Source organism: Gastrolobium bilobum, unplaced genomic scaffold (genome assembly GCF_033153095.1).
Source record: "Gastrolobium bilobum isolate Gb01-03AN ecotype WA unplaced genomic scaffold, APGP_CSIRO_Gbil_v1 utg5629, whole genome shotgun sequence".
Classification (NCBI taxonomy): Eukaryota; Viridiplantae; Streptophyta; class Magnoliopsida; order Fabales; family Fabaceae; genus Gastrolobium; species Gastrolobium bilobum.
In genome coordinates this window covers 141,777-148,815 of record NW_026897402.1, presented here as the reverse complement: position 1 = coordinate 148,815, position 7,039 = coordinate 141,777, and positions in this window count along the sequence as shown.

Below are 7,039 nucleotides of genomic sequence, written 5' to 3'. Positions count from 1 at the left end.
AAGTCCCAACAGCTTCCACTGGAACTTTCACTCTATTGCCCATAAGGACAAACTTTTCATTTGGCTTTGTGGTTTGGGTCGTAAGGAATCCCTGCATTGTATTAGAAACATGAGTAGTACAACCAGAATCAATCCACCAAGTATTATAAGGAACTTCAGCCAGGTTTGATTCATAACATACATAAGCACTAGGCTTACCTTTCTTTTCGAACCAAGCCTTACGTTTCAGGCAATCCTTTTTGAAATGCCCTTCCTTTTTATAGAAATGGCACCTCATCTTTGCATTACTTTCTTTTTTGTGGATTTTAGAAGAAGAGACCTCATTCACTTTAAGGGGTCCTCCTCCTCCTTCTTTCTTCTCATGCTTCTTAGCTTTATTCTTTTCAGCTCCTTGATGCTTTACATAATTGATGGAATGAGCTCCCTGATTCTTAAGTCTGGTTTCCTCCTGAACTAGCATACTGTGCAATTCATGCACATTCCATTTATCTTTCATGGTATTATAGTTCATTTGGAAAGGACCATACTCAGACGGTAATGAGTTCAATAGGAACTGCACCAGGAAGCTCTCATCCACTGCCATTCCCAATGCTTTTAATTTTGCCGCAATGCTTGTCATTTCAATAACATGCTCATGCATAGTACGCGAACCATCAAACTTCATGGTGGTCAGTGTACTCATAAGTGTCCCAGCAAGAAACTTATCAGCGGTTTAGGAGCGCTCTTCCACAAGTTTCATCATTTCGATGGCACTTTCAGTTTGTGGAAGAGCTGACTTAATGTTGCTTGCTATGCTCATTTTCATGTACATCAAACTTAATCTGTTGGATCTTTTCCAATTCTTAAAATGGTTCTTTTCATCCTTAGTGCTTTCAGGAGTAATAGCACTAGGTTCCTCTTCTCTTAGAGCCAAATCCATATCCATTACCCCAAGGTAAAAATTGATTTGCTCTTTCCATTCAGAGAAGTTCAACCCATTAAAAACTGCAACAATTGAGAACATGGAATGTGTGGCAACCGGTACTGCGAGGAATAATATTTAAAAAACATTAATGCTTTAAGTCATACATGTCACATATTAACATAATTCACATATTCAACTATACTAACTTTAATGCATATCAATGTTCGCCTTTGGGGATCCATTAACATACAACATTAACTATAATGATGCTATAAAAATTTCACATAATTTGGCAATGATGCATATCCCTATCATAATTATTTGTCATCTTTGGATGTCCAAATGTGAGGAAATATGCTAACAATACCAATATCCATGTTCATTTTATAAAACAAATAATCAACCTTTGGGTTGATCCCCAACTGTTTTATAATAATGAACCTCAATATACCACAACTAGAAAATTATTTCGTACTCTTCATAGCATCACAATCATGGTAATTGAAATAAAATCATAATATTTGAAATTAAAATAACTCTTCAAGACTTGGTCACTTTGGTGACTAACAAATCTACCATAATTAATTTCAAAACTTTAATATTTCATAAACAATAATAGGATTAAATTTTCACATTCAATTTTAATCCAACTACATCAAAATAATATACCGATCAGAAATGTCGTAATAGTACCAAAAATTCCAACTTCTTTGTCCATTAATACGTAAATAGCTACTTTTCCAACTTTTGTAACTTTCATTAAAACTTGAATGGAAAGCAAAACCGGATGGAAGCCGAATGGCATTGTTGAAAATCATATTAAACCGAATGGCATTAATTCATTAAAATATGAACATGAAAAAACCGAGAAGTAAATTCATGATGATGCACAAACAGTGACCGATTCATACAAGTCATCGGTTTTGTCCTTTTGTGAATTGATGAAAATCAAATCAAAATTTTGCTTTAGGACTCAAAAACCGAGAAGCAAATTATCTTTAGGGGGCGTTTGGTACGCGGTATTTGGCCGGATTCCCGGGAAACTGAATTTTCTAAATTTTAAATTTTCGAATATTATCGTAAACTGAATGTAAAAATCATATTTTTGAAAATTGAGATTCCCGGACAAATAAAAATTTCTCCGATACCAAACGCCCCCTTAATGTCAAAACAAATGCTACTTTCTGATATGAAACCGTGATGTGTTTTGACCGTGAAACCAAAATGGAATCCGAAATGCACAGTGCAACAATAATTCATAAAGCCGAAATGCACTTTGTCCATAAATAATTCATAAAATAAAAATCGATTCAAAACCTTAACTTTTCGTGAATAAGGAATCCATATAATTATTTATGGAAAATCACAAATTCTTAAACACACACTTTGATACCACATGTCAGCAATTCATTAGTAATTCATTAATACATGTTCAACGGTAATCAATCAAGAACATGACATAGGATCTTTAGAATTCATGAGTTTCACATAAACATACCTTTGTCCATAATTGCGGAAGATCTTTAACAGTAGAATGCTTTCTCTAAGCCTTAACTCTTTCACCGTTCTTGTATCTTTTTTGATAGGGATAGGATACAACTTTTCTAGGCAGACTCAAAAGGACGTTTGTTTTCTATCAGATACCCTTATCTGAAAACTGACCATATAAACTATAATAGAACTGGCCTATCACAGTTATTTCTAATTAACTTCCCTTAATGGCCAAAACGTCAATTATCATTAATGCGAAACATTACCATAATACAAAACGTTAAAACGTCAATTATCATTAGTGCGAAATGTCAATTACCATAAAGCCTCTTTTATTATTAATTAAACCAATTGACACACATTACACATGAGACACAACTAATTTTACATACAATGGTGTGATAAAATGACCAAGTGATGCAATTCAGCCAAATAACAACATTATTCCAAGCGGGAACTAATTTATCAGTTTGCTTCGGGCTAAATTTTAACACCGAAACATATTGTTATATAGACAAGTACACTAATTTGGTTAACAGTTACCAAGGGAATAAATTTTTGCAGCACACTTAAAATATTTTAAATAGCAATTATTGACAAACATTATAGCACAAATAAAAATTTCAAACAGTACAACTTTGGTAGCTTGTGTGACGTACAATAATGCATATCGGCAACAAGGTTATCTAAAATATAAGTTTTGCATTTAAGCCAAATCAGATCAGTATACGTAAGCTTTTAGTGCAAATAAATTTAAAACAGATCTGCACACACACACGGATACCATAGTAAGCAAAATTATGTCCAATTTATTTTTAACAAAGCAAATAAAATTAGCCAAATGATACACCAATATAAGAATTTATCATCTAGTTTATTAATGAAAGTCCGATGTTATGCAATAGCAAAATATTTTGGCAGATTACTTAACTAGAGTTTCCATGCAGCAACCAAATTACAATTCAAATCAGATTATGTTAATATTATCTTCCAAATGCTGGTCACGCAATGTTAAGAGTGCAATACTCTTACGAAATAGACACGAAGAACAGAAAGAGAATTTGGTTATTATTCAAGATAATGCCACATGTGGGCAATGTGTCCTCCTTATATACAGACACTTGCTAACAACATTGTTAGCCACCTAACTCTAACTAACTTGCCACCTCACCCTAAACATGACTAACTAACTACCTTCAATACAATATACAGGAACTCAATGCAGTAACTCAACACAAGTCAGGTGAACTAATGTCACTCAATTACATGTTAACAAAATCCTTACTCCATAAGGGAGCACTCCTCATTCTACTTCCCCTATCTGTATCATTCGTCCCTGCTTGTAAAGGAACCTTGTCCTCAAGGTTCAGATCCGGATATTGCAACTTCAAATCTGATTCATCTTCCCATGTAGCATCTTCGGGCAAGGCATCAGACCACTGAATTAACCATTGGCGTTTTTGTTCTGTCTTGTTGCTGATAAGTCGAGACATCAACACAGCTAATGGTTGTTGAACAGGAAGGTTGCCATGAGTGAGTATTGGAAATGTAGGGACCAGGTCCTTGTGATCACCCCGAAATGGCTTCAAAACACAAACATGGAAGGAAGGATGAATCTTACAACCAGCAGGTAGCTGCAGTTGATAGGAAACTGGACTCAATACTCTAGTAATAGGGAAAGGGCCAAAATATCTCTTGGCCAATTTCTGGTTAGACCTTTTAGCCAATGAAATCTGTCGATATGGCTGAAGTTTCACCAAAACTAAATCTCTAACATTCAAAGTAATGTCCTTTCGATGCCTATCAGCCTGAATCTTCATCTTTTTTTGAGCTTCTTGTAAATGCTTCCTCAAACTAGTCAGCAACTCATTCTTCTGGGATAGTGTGACATCTACAGCTTCCACCCTAACTGATCCTTGAGGATAATTAGGAATCATGGTAGGTAGCTTGCCATACAAAGCTTGGAAAGGAGATATGCCAATGAAAGAATGCACAACAGTGTTATAGTGTAATTCTGCCCAACTCAGATAAAAAGACCATCTATTGTTCTCATCATGACAAAAGGCTCTTATATACTGCTCCAAGTATCGGTTGGTGACCTCTGTTTGTCCATCAGATTGGGGATGGTATGAGGTGCTTGTTCTAAGTGTGGTTCCACTATGTTTGAAGAGTAATGACCAGAATTGACTAAGAAAAATGTTGTCTCTGTCAGAAACTATAGATTTTGGAAATCCATGGAGTTTCACAACTATATCACAGAATAAGGAAGCTACTTTGGCTGTTGTATAAGGGTGAGCTAAAGCTCCAAAGTGTGCAAACTTGGTTAATCGATCCACAACCACTAGAATCACTGAAAATCATTTAGAAAGAGGCAAACCTGTAATGAAATCCATGCTCAAGTCCTCAAATACTCCTTCGGGAATGGGCAGGGGTTGGAGCAAACCAAAGGGAGGTGTGGTAGCTGTTTTGATGAATTGACAAATTGAACATTGCTTCACAAAAGTAGTGACATCCTTCCTCATATTGACCCAATAAAAAGATGCAGACAGACGCAATAGGGTCCTAGTAATGCCAGCATGTCCCCCAATAGGTGTAGCATGAGCCTCATTAATCAACAGTTGGCAAAGTTGAGATTTGGACCCCAACAAAAAACGATGCTTATGATACAAAATCCCTTCCCTTACTGTAATATTAGAATCAGTGTGCTCCCCATTTGTAATTTTCAAATGCATTGCTAATAGATCAGGATCAAAAGTATTCTCATCCTTAATTTGATTGATAACATCAAATGAAACTTGAGTGACTAAGGACAAGGTGTTACCTGTATTCTCCTCATCCTCATCCCTTCTGGATAATGAATCAGCTACAATATTAGAAACTCCCGATTTATACTCTATTGTAAAATCATATCCCATCAATTTACACATATACTTCTGTTGTTCCAGAGTTTGAATGGTCTGAGATAATAGTTCCTTCAAGCTTCTATGATCAGTCTTGATGACAAACTTGGATCCCAACAAGTAATGTCTCCATTTTTTTACAGCTTCAGTTACAGCGTATAGCTCTCTTACATAGGTTGAAGCTAATCTCATCCTGGCTCCAAGCTTCTTGCTAAAATAAGCAATTGGATTGTTCTGTTGGATCAACACTGCCCCAATTCTTGTTGAAGAAGCATCTGTTTCGATGATGAATGGCAAGGAGAAATCTGGCAGTGCCAAAATGGGAGTGGAGGACATAGCTTCCTTTAAAATACAGAAAGCTTCCTGAGCACTATCATTCCAAGCAAATGAATCAACCTTTAAAAGGTCAATAAGAGGAGATGCCAATGCTGCATAATGCTGAATGAATCTCCTATAATAGCCAGTAAGTCCAATGAATCCCCCGAGTTGTTTAACATTCTTAGGTTGAGGCCAAAGTAACATGGCAGTTATCTTCTTAGGATCTGTCTTAACTCCCCCTCTTGACACTATGTGGCCCAAGTAATCAATCTCAGATAAGGCAAATCCACACTTGCTCACTTAACCATAAATTGATTTTGCTGTAAACAATCCAATGTTACTTGTAAATGCCCCAAGTGATCCAGAAGGGATGAACTATAGATCAAAATATCATCAAAGAAGACTATTATGAACTTCCTCAAATATGGCTTGAACATTTGATTCATGGCTGATTGGAAAGTTGATGGTGCATTGGTTAACCCAAATGGTAGCACCAAAAACTCATAGTGTCCTTCATGGGTTCTGAATGCAGTTTTAGGAGTATCATGAGGAACCAATCGAATTTGGTGATAGCCACTCCTCAAATCCAGTTTGGAAAAATTTTAGCACCCTTCAATTCATCTAAGAGCTCATCAATGGTGGGAATTGGAAAACGATCCTTGATAGTTATGTTGTTTAAGGCCCTGTAGTCAATGCATAACCTCCAAGAATTGTCTTGCTTCCTGACCAAAAATACAGGAGAAGAGAAAGGACTATGACTTGCCTTAATGAAACCTGAAGCTAAGAGGTCAGCCACCTGCTTCTCAATTTCGGTTTTCTGATGATGAGCATACCTATAAGGTTTCACACTTACTGGTTTAGCTCCTTCAACCAGATGAATAGCATGGTCACAATCCCTTGAAGGAGGAAGGCCTTGTGGCAACTGGAAAACAGATTGGTATGTCACCAAAATGTTCCACACCTCAACAGGAACTTGATTCTGTAATGACAGCAGCTCAGGTAACAATGTATCAACAAAATTTACAGCTGGTTTTGTTGCTAAATAAGAGCATGCACCATCTGACTTCTCGGGCTCAAGCTTTTTCCTAGCACCAGATAAGATAACCCTGTGCTGATTCCAAAAAAATTCCATGGACATATCACTATAGTCATATATCACCCTGCCTAATGAACTAAGCCATAGAATTCCCTAAATAATTCCAAGGTTAGTTAGTTCAATCACCCATAAGTCCACTACAAAAACTTGTCCTTGTATCTCCAAGGAGACTGCTGGTCATTTTCTTTCACAAATTAAAAAGTCTCCATTACCAAGAAATACTCTCATCCTAGGAATTTTAACCATAGGAAAGCCCAATTCTTCAGCAATGCTCTTCTGCACAAAATTATGAGTGCTACCAGAGTCTATAAGGATTGAAACTAACCTCTT